This window comes from Bubalus kerabau, chromosome 3, assembly GCF_029407905.1.
Source record: "Bubalus kerabau isolate K-KA32 ecotype Philippines breed swamp buffalo chromosome 3, PCC_UOA_SB_1v2, whole genome shotgun sequence".
Classification (NCBI taxonomy): Eukaryota; Metazoa; Chordata; class Mammalia; order Artiodactyla; family Bovidae; genus Bubalus; species Bubalus kerabau.
Window position 1 is genome coordinate 144513017 of NC_073626.1, and position 13782 is coordinate 144526798.

At 41.7% G+C, this 13782-nt stretch overlaps 1 pseudogene; it reads right to left on the reverse strand.

The window, feature by feature from the left end:
* Positions 1 to 12068: 12068 nt before the first annotated feature.
* Positions 12069 to 12823, reverse strand: LOC129647807 (40S ribosomal protein S15a-like; annotated as a pseudogene).
* Positions 12824 to 13782: the final 959 nt, after the last annotated feature.

A 13782-nucleotide genomic window follows, 5' to 3' on the forward strand; every position in this document is an offset into this window, starting at 1 on the left:
AAAAATCTAGTTGATTTTTTTACTTACATGTGATCACTCAATGATTCATCCACCCCTGGGGATGCATTGTCTTCAAAAAGATTAAGATCCTCTCTGCCAAGTCTATGAGGAAGGACAAACGAAAGATGCTGGGTTGGAGTCCTACTCTAAGGTACCAGAGGGAGGAAGCGAGGCACCAGAAACACTTATTTTCCCTTAATTTTCTTTTAAAGGGTTGGTAGATCATGATTTTATTTATTTATTTTTGGCTGCGCTGGGTGTTGGGTGTAGCAAGTGGGGGCTACTCTTCACTGAGGTGCGTGGGTTTCTCACTGCAGTGGCTTCTCTTGCAGATCACAGGCTGTAGAGCTTGGACTCAGTCATTGTGGTACGTGGGCTTAGTCTCTCCGCAGAATGTGGGATCGAACCCCTGTATTGGCAGGTGGATTCTTAACCCCTGTAACATGAGCCCCAGTGGATCATGATTTTTTAAATTATCATCATTTAAAATGTTTAATATGGGAACATGTGTTATGTTTTGTTGCTTTGGCTTTCCTCTTTTTAGCTTGGGGCAGTCAGAGAGTGTTACAAGAGAAAATTATAATTTGAAGTTTCCTTTATCACCTTATACAAGCCAGAGAAAATAAACAACTGTCTGAATTCACCCAGGAATCAGTCCATTCAGACCTGATCAATAGTTTATAGCTGAGCTTACAGAGGTCAGCAAGGAAAAATATAGAAAAACTTACATGTTGACTTGGGTTTTACTGTACAGAAGACTTTCATTCTTAAAGATAATCTCTATTTTTTACAAGGCCCAAGAAGATAAACTAGACATATACCCCTCAAGCATTAAAAAAAAGTCTTTCAATCAACACAATAACCATAAAATGATTTTCATGATGTTCATTTTCAGGTTTTCATTTTGAGCCCAATTCACAATTTGAGTACAGTTTTCCTATTTTTATTGCCAATACATTAAATACATATATTTCTCACTGTTTAAATCAGAGGGAGAAGTTTCATCTAGGATTATTTATTTTCCCTCTTTAATTTTAAAACATGTGCCTCTGGAGAATATATCTTTTGTATGATTCTACCTTTAAAAACCAAAGGAAAAGAGATGAGATACTATTGGCTAGTTACTTTAAAGGGTTATTTGGAGGGGTCTCTCCTGAACTTATTTTTTTTTATAAGTCATATTTCAAGGCTTTGATCTTGACAGCCCTGAAATACTACCTCACAATTACATCATAACTATGAAATGACTTTTGTTGGCTAGTGGAATGACTTTTCAAAAAGTTTCCACCAAATGCACAAATATTACAGTGAAAGGATGTCAGAGTATTTCAAATGATTAGTGATGGTATTAAAATTGCCAGTATTGCTATATATTGTACCCCTAGGAAATTAAGAATATTTATGGCAAGGCCTTCATATAAGTAGTCTGGCTGGGTTTTTTCCTTTTTAAAGTGATTGGTAATTTCTTCTCTTAGTCTTTTTCACATGCTTTGCTCTTTCTAACGAGAAGGCAATGGCACCCCACTCCAGTACTCTTGCCTGGAAAATCCCATGGACAGAGGAGCCTGGTGGGCTGCCGTCTTTGGGGTCGCATAGAGTCGGACACGACTGAAGCAACTTAGCAGCAGCAGCAGCAGCTCTTTCTAAAAGCCATTTAAATCATTGATTTTTTTTTCCAGTGAGGAAAAACAGCATATATTCAAACAAGAGTTAGTGAAGCAACCAAACCAAATATCTACTACATCTCAAATATTTATTAATTCAATAAATATTTACTAGAGAGTCATAACATATCATATGGTACAAATTCAGCTATGTGCACTTGGCCTGTCTCTTCCCTACCAAAAAGGAAGAAAAATAATACTTTCAATAGTGTGGACATTCCAAGCACCAAGTCACTCAATGACAGGCCCCAAATTCAGCAACATGGGGAGGAGACTGCTGTTTGCTTGGCTTGGTTTTACTTTCCCAGTACCTCTTAAAGGTGAGGCTAAATGTAAGGCCCACATTTGAAAGATAAGTGTTTGGGGGTACATAAGGGTCTCTAAATAAGAGCCAGCTGATTCATTTGGTTCCCAAGCAAAAGCAAATAAAATAGCAATCTGATTCATTGTTGGAGAAAAACACAGCGAGGACTGTCCCTGTATTGTATTTCATGAGCCAGTGAGGATAACCTTGACTCCAAGATTACATAGGCTTATTTGCCCTACCCCTTGTGGTAGATACTCAGTACAATGCAGTTAAGTAAGATTCACCTGCTGTATACTAGACTCTGTTCTGAAATTACAGGGGAAAGTTAAGGGGAAAATTCCTGGATTACTTAGTGGACATTTGAGAGGTATGAGAACAAGATTATTCATACACATGTATGCATGCACATACACATAGAATTTGAGAATGAGTCACATTTTTTTTGTAGAGTGGGCCAATCTTGACATGCCCTTTTCTAACCTAATTAATCTTTACTTTCCTTATTAGGAGCTATGAGTGTGTCAAATGACATACAGTTAAAAGATGAGATAATAAGACAGATATTTGTTTAAACTTCTGTTTTTAGAATTACTTATTGATAGAGTTGGAGATTTGGTTGCCCATGGTGGCAGTGCCTGAGCACAAGCTAATGATTTTAAAACAAAAGTGTAAGCACACAGAGTTTATTTGCAAATCAGAGACACATTAGCCAGGGAAAGGCTTTATTGGTAACATGTATAGTAAGTATACATTGTATACTCATATGCCATAACATGGAAGTTAACTGACATGTCCTTGGGTTCAGTGAATTACCTCCCTGTCTCCAATGTTACTTGCACCAAATCTGAAATACATCATGCCAAGTGTTTTCCCCTCATTGTTTTAACGAAGGATATTTTTAAGAAAAGCTAATCCACCTGTTTCTAATTCTGTTAAGCTTATTCCCTTAAGATGTTACCTTGCCAGAGCTAACTCTATCCCCAGAAAAATCTTTTTACTCCTTTTTTTTAAGGTTTATTTGCAAACAGGTGGTCCTTCAAACAGCTGGGGCCTCCCAAGCCCTCAACTCATATTTGATTCAAACTCAGGATGAGTCTTGTTTAATCACTTGGGTTGGAAAACATACCACCCCAAGTACAGGAAGAGAGAGCAGTGAAGCAAGCACTGAGTTTTCTCAAAACTCAAAACTAATCACCCCCTTTCCTTATAGGATTAAATGGAAATTGTGAGGGTTACATGTAGTACCTCATTCCAGCTAAACTTTTCCATTTAAGAGGAAAAGAGGTGATCAGATGGGGAATGCGACTTTTAGACTGAGGGCCATCCTGTGTGGGGACAGCATCGTCTTTTGGGATTACATCAACAGATCTTGGTAGCTTTATTTTATAACTAGAAAGGATGGCAGGAAAAGCAAAGGACATCCTCATTAAAGCTGATTTACTGGAGAGGCTCAAAATCCTCCTTTCCTCTTTGGTATCACCTGAGCTACTCATGCCAATTTGTGGAGCTGTACATCATTATTTTAATTGTCTGCAGCCCTTGGGTGAGTTTTAATAATCTCACTGGCTTGGCTGCAAGCAGGGTTCTGGACACTACAGTTAAGAGTTTTCACATAGATTACAATGTAAAGAATATGGCCAATAATATTGTAATGACTTTGTATGGAGATGTATGGTTACTAGAGGCCTTCCCTGGTGACTCAGTGGTAAAGAACCTTCCTGCCAATGCAGGAGACACAGGTGTGATCCCTGGATCAGGAAGATCCCCTGGAGGAGGAAATGGCAACATACTCCAGTATTCTTGCCTGGAGAATCTACTGGACAGAGGAGGCTGTCAAGCTACAGTGCATAGGTTTGCAAAAGAGTCGGACATGGCTTAGCGACTAAACAAATATGGTTACTAGGCTTAACAGAGTGATCATTTCATAATCTATGCAAATACCAAGTCACTATGTCGTACACTTGAAACGAACAAGATATTGTACGTCAACTACATTTCAATTTTAAAAAAATTTAAGAGTTTTCACAGAGATATTTGGTGGCCATCAATTTGGGTGGAACTAAAGGAACATTGCTGAGAGAAATGTCAATAACCTCAGATATGCAGATGACACCACCCTTATGGCAGAAAGTGAAGAGGAACTCAAAAGCCTCTTGATAAAAGTGAAAGTGGAGAGTGAAAAAGTTGGCTTAAAGCTCAACATTCAGAAAACGAAGATCATGGCATCTGGTCCCATCACTTCATGGGAAAGAGATGGGGAAACAGTGGAAACAATGCCAAACTTTATTTTTTGGGGCTCCAAAATCACTGCAGATGGCGACTGCAGCCATGAAATTAAAAGATGCCTACTCCTTGGAAGGAAAGTTATGACCAACCTAGATAGCATATTCAAAAGCAGAGACATTACTTTGCCAACAAAGGTCCGTCTAGTCAAGGCTATGGTTTTTCCAGTGGTCATGTATGGATGTGAGAGTTGGACTGTGAAGAAAGCTGAGCACCGAAGAATTGATGCTTTTGAACTGTGGTGTTGGAGAAGGCTCTTGAGAGTCCCTTGGACTGCAAGGAGATCCAACCAGTCCATTCTGAAGGAGATCAGCCCTGGGATTTCTTTGGAGGGAATGATGCTAAAGCTGAAACTCCAGTACTTTGGCCACCTCATGCGAAGAGTTGACTCATTGGAAAAGACTCTGATGCTGGGAGGGATTGGGGGCAGGAGGAGAAGGGGACGACAGAGGAAGAGATGGTTGGATGGCATCCCCGACTCGATGGACATGAGTTTGAGTGAACTCCGGGAGATGATGATGGACAGGGAGGCCTGGCATGCTGCGATTCATGGGGTCGCAAAGAGTCAGACACGACTGAGCGACTGAACTGAACTGAAAGGAACATAGTCATTGACAAACTTTGGAACAAGATTTGGTGTGAGTTGGTTTTTTTTTTTTTTCCCTTCTCATAACATATGAGCTGATTTTCTTCTGATGTAACAAAGATAAATTGGAATCAGGCTCTGGCACAGGTTTTTATTTGATCAACAAAACACAGCATAAAGAATAGTCCTACTCACAGATAAAGAAAACAAACTCATGGTTACTAAAGGAGAAAGCAGGGGAAGAATAAATTAGGAGTTGAGGATTAGCAGCCACAAACTACTATATATAAAATAGATAAACAACCAGACCCTACTGTATAAACACAAGGAACTATATTCAATTATCTTGGAAAAACCTATAATGGAAAAGAATATATACATATATAATCTGAATCACTTTGCCATACACCAAAAACCAACACCTTGTAAATCAACTATACTTAAATTTAAGGAAAAAAAAAAAATTCCTGCATGTCTCTGCTTTTCACAACTCCTTCTTTTGTGGGTTCGTACCTGCCGAAAATTTTCCCTTTCCTCCCACCCTCCTCACAAGTTCCCTAGAGGAAAAAGCCCTAAACAAAAGCTCTGTGTGCACAGAATGCTAATTATTCAACCCTAGAGTGTCAGTGAGGTCAACTTCAGTAGACAGAAATATCCAGTCTACAGAAAGGGAAATTAGCCCAGGCTGGAATCAGCTGCACACGCATCCTTTCTATACAATTCCTTTCTCCTTCATGCACCTTTCACCCTGGAGAACACGTAGTCCCAGATTTCTCCCCCAGCCCCACTCCCCAAGTGCTCAGCTGCAGCCTTGACAGAGTCCACCCACAGCCCTGGGTGTGTCCTGCCTGAACTTCTGCTCTTCACTCAAAGCCACTTGATAAATGGAAACTTGAAACGTTCTTTGGATGTTCCTGGTGTTTGAATCACTATATAAAATGGGTCTGACGTTAAAAAGTTTGGAAATTTTTGGAGTGAGAAAGGGGGAACAGTGAGGGGAAATGCAGGAACTGTCTTCCTGTGTTATCTTGGGATGGATCCACACAGAAAGCCAGAGGGCAGGTTCTGGAGGACAAGTGTGGCATGAGTGACATCCGGACAGCCCATCACTGATACTGATACTGCTACCACCCTCTGTCTGGGCTTTTCTTGTAACACCCTTCAGCATCACTCTAGATCTATGTGATTCTAAATCTCTGTGGCTACATGAAGAAAACTGAAGTCCAACTGAAGTAGAAGTAAAATTATTTTCTTGTCGTTTGCTTTTAAGTGAGTATTAGAAAACAAGTTGAGGAGGCGAGCTGAGTTCTCTGGAGAATCTCTTGGATTGTAAGGGAGGTGTAGCTAAGGGTGGGCTTCCCAGTGTAGCTCAATGGTAAAGAATCCACCTGCCAATGCAGGAGACGCAGAGACACAGGTTCGATCCCTGGGTCGGGAAGATCCCCTGGAGGAGGAAATGGCAACCCACTCCAGTACTCTTGCCTGGGAAATGTCACGGACAGAGGGGCCTGGCGGGCTACAGTCCATGAGGTTGCAGAGTCAGACACAACTGAGCCACTAAGCACGCATGCACGCAGCTAAGGGCCCAGCAGAAATTTCTCTGACGTAAATTCACTGGAGTTGCCAGGGAAACTGGCGTGGAGAAGTCAGCTCAAATAGGCTTTATTAAGAAATAGCTCAGAATCACTGTCACACACAAGGCAGGGGATGGACGTGACATGGCACTGGGAATGAAAGATGGGGTGAAGGCAAAGGGGGGGTGAAATAACCAGAGTTACATGGATACAATGAGACAAGGGCTGTTGAGCACATGTAAAGGACTGGTTGATGCTGAGATTCAGGAGGAAAAAAAATCTTGTTTTAAACAAATCAATACCATATTTGTGCCATGGAAGTATGAAAAGTGAGGATGAAGCAGCCCCAAATGTTCACCAAGAGCACCTACCTTTTTGGAGATACAACCATCTATAAAGTCTCTGATTTCCCAACACGCTGCCTTCTGCTCCTCTCAGGGCAGAGTGATGTCAGTTTATGAAGCATAAGTGAACAAGGGTAATTTAACTTGGAGGATTTCACAACAGGCTTCCGATAATTGGAGACAGCCTGGTTGTTGTGAAGCTGAAGCTAGAAGTTCCTGCCATCCCACAAAACTGGGTTTAGAGGAACAGACTGACCGCCTCAGGGAAAAAAAGAAGGAAAGAAACAGGAGTAACCGAAACCCCTTCCCTCCTTTGCAGGTAACTAATCATAAAAAGAAGAAGCAACAGTAATTAATACATGATTTCATGGCCTCAGAGTTCCATCCTTCTGGGATCCATCTGTGGGGTTGGTATTGCCAAGCTCCAGTCTTAGAGAGGGGAGCCTGCCTGGGCCAAGGGCACTGTGGAACCTGGGAGCTGGGTAGAGGCCTGGCCAGGAGCCTCTGAAGGTGAATCATGCTGGTTGGTAAGTTTCCTTAAGCAAAGAGCTCACACGCACACACGTCCTTGATGGAGGACAAATTTCAATAAACATTTCCTTCTGAGCAGAGTTCAAGGCACAGGCCAGCTTTCTCCCGTGGAAAAGGCGGGAGCTAATGGAGATGCCTGCACCCTCAGGTTTTCTTGATGAAGTTTTTATATTTCATTATTTGCCACAAGCATTATAATATGTCCATGTTGAAATGAATGAGCCACCTAACATGGATACCGCCCAGCTTATGGCTCCACCTCCTGCTGGAAAAAGTCTCTGAAATCCTTCAGCTCTGAAATAAGTCCTTCCTCCTATGCCCCCAACCAAGCCTTTGTGACAGTAGCCAGAGCTGTTTTCAATACTCTGCAGCTCAAGTCTGCATCTAAAGTGAGGATAGGCTCGGCATCCTCCAGGGAGGCTATCGGGCAGATGCTCACTGAATATCCCCCTTCTGCGTGTCCATCACCATGAGAGGCCCTGAGGGAGCACAGAGGAACTGAACCCAGAAGTTCCTGAGTTGACAAATTCAGGATTTAGTGGGGGAGCCAGATGCCAAGGCGACTCACATGATAGCAGCTCCTGAATGGGGGCCACGGTTGCTAGGCAGCTGGTTCAGAACAGTTACTCGAGTCAGGAAGTCAAGTCCTGCTTTTAGCTCTGCCCCTTGACATCTGAGATAAGTCACTTGTCTTGGGATCCTCTGCCTACAGTGTAATACATATAATTAGAGAATTACTTAACATCTCTCCTATAATGAGTTGCAGTTGCATATGCCCAGATATATTTTAATGATTCAGATTAAAAGGGAACATCATTTTGTTCCCAGATCATCTTGAGTAAGATCCAAGCACCTTTTCCCACCAGCTTCACAGGTCATTATTATGTTTCTCTAGTCTCCTCCAAAATGCCATTCACGAATTCAGTAAGTATTTACTAAGAGAATGAACAAGGACTCATGTCACCATTTCGATTTCTTGGAATCATCTGTTGGCTTCTCATGCTATAATGTTTAGCATTTAGACAACTCTGCCCCTCACTCTATCATGGACCCCTGCTTGGTATCCAGTCCCCCCTTTTCTAGTAGTACCCCCTCAATGGCTTTAGGAACAACCCCTCCCTAGTAGATACAATCATCATGGTTCTTTTATACAATGCAGGGCTTCCCAGTAGTAAAGAATCTGCCTGCCAATGAAGGAGATGCAAGAGATTCAGGTTCAGTCCCTGAGTCAGGAAGATACTCTAGAGGAGGAAATGGCAACCCACTCCAGTATTCTTGCCTGGGAAATCTCATGGACAGAGGAGCCTGGCTGGTTACAGTCCATGGGATCACAGAAGAGTCAGACAAAACTGAGCATGCACACACACACACACACACACACACACACAGGTCTAAGCTAGGCTAGAAACATAACATCAGAATTTCAGTCTGGAATGTTCTTGCAAATGATCAAATTTCAACTGAGACGTTGTTCAGTCACTCAGTCATGTCCAACTCTGCAACCCCATGGACTGCCAGTCTCCCCTGTCCTTCACCATCTCCTGGAGCTTGCTCAAACTCATGTCCACTGAGTCAGTGATGCTATCCAACCATCTCATCCTCTGTCGTCCCCTTCTCCTCCCGCCTTCAATCTTTCCCGGCATTGAGGTCTTTTCCAGTGAGTTGGCTTTTTGCATCAGGTGGCCAAAGTATTGGAGCTTCAGCTTCAGCATCAGTTCTTCCAGTGAATATTCAGGACTGATCTCCTTTAGGATGGACTGGTTTGATCACCTTGATATCCAAAGGACTCTCAAGTGTCTTCTCCAACACCACAGTTCAAAAGCATCAATTCTTGGGGGCTCAGCCTTCTTTTTGGTCCAACTCTCACATTCATACATGACTACTGGAAAAACCAGTTTTGACTACCCAGACCTTTGTTGGCAAAGTAATGTCTCTGCTTTTTAATATGCTGTCTAGGTTGGTCATAGCTTTTCTTCCAAGGAGCAAGTGTCTTTTAATTTCATGACTGCAGTCACCATCTGCAATGATTTTGGAGCCCAAGAAAATAAAGTCTCTCATTATTTCCATTGTTTCCCATCTATTTGTCATGAAGTGGTGAGACCAGATGCCATGATCTTAGTTTTTTGAATGTTGAGTTTTAAGCCAGTTTTTTCACTTTCGTTTTTCACCTTCATCAACAGACTCTTTAGTTCCTCTTCACTTTCTGCATAAGAGTGGTGTCTTCTGCATATCTGAGGTTATTGATATTTTACCCAGCAATCTTGATTCCAGCTTGTGCTTCATCCAGCCCAGCATTTCACACGATGTAGTCTGCATATAAGTTAAATAAGCAGGGTGGCAATATACAGCCTTGACATACACCTTTCCCAATTTTGAACCAGTCTGTTTTTCCATGTCTGGTTCTAACTCGTGCTTCTTGACTTGCATACAAGTTTCTCAGAAGGCAGGTAAGGTGGTCTGGTATTCCCATTTCTTTAAGAATTTTCCAAAGTTTAGGGAGGGAGGTGGGAGGGAGGGTCAGGATGGGGAACACATGTACACCCATGGCTGATTCATGTGAATGTATGGCAAAAACCACCACAATATTATAAAGTAATTAGCCTCCAGTTAAAATAAATTTAGAAAATAAAAAGGTTAAAAAAAAAGAATTTTCCACAGTTTATTGTGATCCACACAGGCAAAGGCTTTAGCATAGTCAATGAAACAGAAGTAGATGTTTTTCTGGAATTCTCATGCTTTTCCGATGATCCAACGGATGTTGGCAATTTGATCTCTGGTTCCTCTGCCTTTTCTAAATCCAGCTTGAACATCTGGGATTTCTTGGTTCCTGTACTGTTGAAGCCTAGCTTGGAGAATTTTGAGCATTACTTTGCTAGCATGTGAAATGAGTGCAATTGTGTATATCAACTGAGACTACAGTGTCCTAAAGAGATTATTTCTTAGCTCCTACTGCCAGGACCCCAGGACCTGCTCTGACTTCTGTCCTCTCTGAACCTGTGTTTTCTGCTTTCCGTTTAGCTCTGTGACCTACCTTCATATCCTCAATAAATATCTTTTGGGCTATTGGAGTTGGTTTCTTTTGCTTGCAATTGAAGTAGTCTATCTATCACACATACCTTCAGATTATTACACTAAGATTCCAAAGTAGAAAAAGAGAAGGGAAATTTCAGAGTTAAGGAAGTTTTAAAAATCTAATCCAATACTTTTGTTTTGCAGACTATCAGACCCAGAGGAGTTAGGTGACTTGACCAAAACCCTAACATTGGTTAGTAATAGTGAAGCCTATAGCCCATGCTCTGCAACAAGAGAAGCCACCGCAATGAGAAGTCCATGCATTGCAACTGAAGAGTAGCCCCCACTCGCTGTAACTAGAGAAAGCCCACATGCAGCAACAAAGAACCCAGAGCAGCCAAAAATAATTTTTTTAAAAAACTACTTAACAATGAAATATAGCCATCAAGAAACTCATCAAATTAGAGGATTAGTAATATGAAAGTATGATTTAAAAGACTAGCAATAACACTGAATCCAGAGAACTAAACCTCTGAAGAAATAAATAAATGCAAATCAGAATGTAGGTACTATAAATCCAAACAAATTTAAAATAATAGAAGTATCAAAAATTGGGAGACAGGAAGAAATATGACAGCACCAAAACATCTAGTCACCTTATAGGAAGTCAATCAAAACCACCCACCCAAACTTTATTTTCATCATCGCTTTATTTTCTTAACCTTGTTGTTGTTCAGTCGTTAAGTCAGGTCCGACTCTCTGGACCCCACGGACAGCAGCAGGCTAGGCTTCCCTGTCCTTCACTATCTCCTGAAGTTCACCCAAGTTCATGTCCCTCATGTCATTTCTTAACCTGGGAGTGATCTTATTATTCAGGAACAGATACTTGAAGTTCATCCATTTCAACTAAGTGCTTTTCTTCTGTTAAGTTCGTAAAACCAAACCTAATGTTTTTAAATTACTTTTAAAAGCATGCATAATATGATCCTATTACTACAAAATTATTGCTGCGCCCTCCCCTTATTCTTTCTCTCTCTTTAGAATATACTTACTATATGTTATATATTCATTATTTTTGAATGGTAATAGTAGCAATAGGTAATTCTTATTGTCTGTTTTCTTTGTTGTATTGCTGTTGTTCAGTCACTAAGTTGTGTCTGACTCTTGGCAACCCTATGGACTGCAGCATGCCAGTCTCCTCTGTCCTCCACTATCTCCTGGAGTTCGCTCAGATTCATGTCCATTGAGTCATCCAATGATCTCATCCTCTGTCCCCTCTTCTCCTTTTACCTTCAGTCTTTCCCACTATCACGGTCTTTTCCAATGAGTTGTCTCCTCACATCAGGTAGCCAAAATATTGGAGCTTCAGGTTCAGCATCAGTCCTTTCAGTGAATATTTAGGGTTGATTTCCTTTAGGATTGACTGGTTTGATATCCTTGCAGTCCAAGGGACTCTCAAGAGTCTTCTCTGGCACCACAATTCGAAAGCATCAATTCTTTGGCGCTCAGCCTTCTTTTTGGTCCAACTCTCACATTCGTATATGACTGCTGGAAAAACCATAGCTTTGACTATATGTACCTTTGTTAGCAAAGTGATATTTCTGCTTTTTAATACGCTATCTAGGTTTGTGATAGCTTTTCTTCCAAGAAGCAAGTGTCTTAATTTCATGGTTTCAGTCACCATCAGAAGTGATTTTGAAACCCAAGAGAATAAAATCTGTCACTGCTTCCTCTGAGGTATTTTATTTGCATGTATGTATTACATCCCTAGAAAAAGAATCCAAGGATTTTCCCTCCTGTGTGTTTTCACAGTCCATGATGCCAGCTGAGGTTGTCAGTACAGTGAAACCAAACTGATGGGAGGGGTACAGGTTATTCTGCCATTATTCTAGATCTTTGAGTCACACATCAAATCTGGGGCTGATCACTCCACAGTTACTTAGCCTGCCTGTGAGGTTCACAGCAATTTTCCCAGCCCTGTGATCATTGATGATTTCAGATTCTCCAATGCAACCATGCTTCACCATCTCAGTTAGAAACCTGACAATGACTTTGGAGCATGGCCTAATAATCACCTGGCATTTGCTTCTCTTTTCAGCATTGATGATACTCTTGAGAGCATCATCCAGGACATTCATGCACATCCTTATGGCAGCACGGAAAGATAGCGGAAAGAGCATATTACCTTTACTACACTGTGTGAAGCACCATGTTAAGTGCTTTATATACATCTACATACTTGATACTTATAAGATTTTTAAAGGGTAGATATGATCATCACCCCCATTTTACAGATGAGGAAACAAACATAGAGATGCTTCCTATCATGGCACAAGTAGTAACTGGAGGAGCTAAGAGTCAAACTCAAGACTTCAGGCTCAAAAGTCCATGCTCTTAGCCATCACCCTATATTGCTTGTCCACAAGTAGGTAGGTAGGTCATTCTTTGTTGTCCTTGTACTTTAAATTTTTAATTGATGATTATGCATCATTTTTTTTAAATGTCATTACCTAATTATAAAAGAGCTCATACTTGGAAGACAGGATGAATACTCCAAGTATCATACAGGCCCACTGAGCAGAGCCTAAAATAGCCCCCTACACATCCTCCTCCTGACTACTCATCTAGGCGACTTCTGGGCGGGGGGGGGTGGGGGTGGGGAGCAGTGTTCAGAGGATTAACTCCTTCACAAACTAGCATAGGCTTTGAACAATAGGTGGTCTGAGACTTTAAAAATAATCATTGCACAAGGGTTGAATCGAAATTCAAAATAGCGTACCTGTGTTTTATTGGCTTTGGACAGATTAGCTGGAGAAAGTATGCACCCTTAAGAGATTGCCTCAGTGAGAGAAGGAAATGTGTAGTCAACAAAAGGTTGGAGAAGTCCCAGGTGTAGGCAGTCACGGGTCCGGGTTGCTGTATCTCTAAACCATTTGCTGGACTGACACAGAACCGTTTCAAATGATGTAACTTAACCAGTGCAATGCCGTTCAAGTGCTATGTGATAAGGGTGGTAGGGGGGTGCTCCTGTGTCACCTGGGAAGGGCACCCACATACAAACCTCATCTCTTTGACAACGATGCTAAAGTCCTGCTGTCACTCACCTGCAAAGCTAATGACTAAAGGGGAGAAGGAGAGGAAACGCCTAGCCCCTGCAACAGAAAAACTGGGAGAGGGACAGAGCAAGTTAATAAATAAAACAAGAGCCTGAAGGGAAGAGCTGCTTTGTCAGAATATAAATATTTCCCTTCCCCTTTTATCTTTAATGTAGTGTGAGAAGCTTATTAAAGGGAAACGCATCTCTGTCCCTGGAGCCCTCTCACAAGCCTTGCGGGGAGCTGCCTGCCGAACGGGCTCGCCTAGCCCCACGCTTATAAACTCTTCCCTGCTGGAAGTGAGCATACCATGCAGAGCAATAAAGGGCTGAGGGAAGAAAGGGAAGCCATTGTGGCCATTACGATCTTTATCTCGTTGGGCCTGG